Source organism: Rhagoletis pomonella, unplaced genomic scaffold (assembly GCF_013731165.1).
Source record: "Rhagoletis pomonella isolate Grant_MI unplaced genomic scaffold, Rhpom_1.0 Rhpom_scaffold_00012, whole genome shotgun sequence".
NCBI classification, from domain to species: Eukaryota; Metazoa; Arthropoda; class Insecta; order Diptera; family Tephritidae; genus Rhagoletis; species Rhagoletis pomonella.
Genome location: NW_023458566.1, coordinates 22658766 through 22660368, shown reverse-complemented (window position 1 = coordinate 22660368; position 1603 = coordinate 22658766).

Here is a 1603-nt window from a genome sequence, read left to right as displayed (position 1 = left end):
TAAAACTGTAATAAAAGATGTTATGTCTTTTTATTTTAAAAACAAAATTGTATGTTCGGATCCGATGCTTTAGAAATGTCCCGATTTTTGCTCACTTAAATCTGGTCACTGTATCCTGTAGCTATAAGCCGCTCACCGCTCAGCCACCTTTCCTATAAACAAAATTTTCGAAAACCGTTCACGTGGTTCAAAGTTATGGTCTGCTTATGGCAACTTAACGTAACTTACGGCTCTCTCTTAAAAATTCTGTTAAATGGGTGTTGCTTATAATTGAACAGCCGAAACTTAACGTAACTTAATGCCACGTCGAAATCTATTTCATTTTGATTATCTGAGTTCTATGTTCCGGTAACATAGATGAAAAAAATAAATAAATAAAATATTGCGATGAACTGATAACCTTCCGCCATTTTTGAAGTCGGTTAACAACAATAAAAACGCCTATGATGATAAGTATAACGACATCGACAACTAATTAGAGCAAAAAGGCTATTTCCCCACCAAATATCTTTTATTTTCTTTCTTGAGCCGACTATTGTAGTATATTTGGAATGGCTTTAAGATTTGCAACTTCAAATGGTTTTGTTTACAAACAAAAAAACGGAAGCTTTGTCAGCCTAATAAACAAATACCACTACGTAGGCATGCATATGCAATTGTATAACAAAAGAGGAGGAGCCGCGAGAACACTCTGTAAAAGCACAGAGCGCTTGGTGTCTCCATAGAGAGCGACTAAGGCCACATAAATTCGACTAAAAAAAAACGCAACGATGGAGAGTGATAAGACTTTTCCGCTCATTGCCGAGGTGCTTTTCCTGCTCCCTTATCAACAATAACAATACCAAAATGTGCCAAAATCCCAAATCTGCAGGCGCTTTACGTTTTTAAGGGTAGTAAAAAAGCTTTTTCTATTTACATTAGAAGGGGCGCTGTTGCCAACAGCATATTTTGAAACAATGTCGCAAATTTTACCAATTTGATTAAATAATTCAAAATTAATAACAATTTTGTGTTTAATACTCTAATAAATTTTAAGAGTGCTCTACAATCATGCGAATTTGTGACAGTTGTTATTGCGCAAGAACAATTAAAAAATTATTGGTTTAACTAGAATTAAAATTATTAGCAACTGTCAATCAATGAGGCCCACGAACGGGCAGACTGAGTACTAATGAGGGGAGTGGCGGCGGGCGACATCGCATTCGAATACTTTAGAGAGCACTTACAATGGCTGTGTACATTTTAACGTTAGTTTTGTGGGGCAGTGAGCAACACCGTTATTTGGCATTGCCGTGGAGACGAGGCGGCTAGGGTTGTGGGCTTGTCGTTGCCGTTGCCGTTGCCGTTGCTGGGGCCGTTGCTGTTTTTATGAGATTTGCGCGCTTTTGTTATTGTAGCAATTGCTGGCACGTCCGTATGTAGTTGTTGTTTGCGGCATTTGTTGCCTGGCACTAGCCACATATGTATGTACATAAATATGTATGTTCCTTTATACATACATATGTATGTATGCAGGTACAAACATAGTTAAAACACATGCGCCGCGCAGTGGCTCTTGGCTTTTGCGGGCTTTGCCAAAAGTACTCGCACTAATTTCGATTCA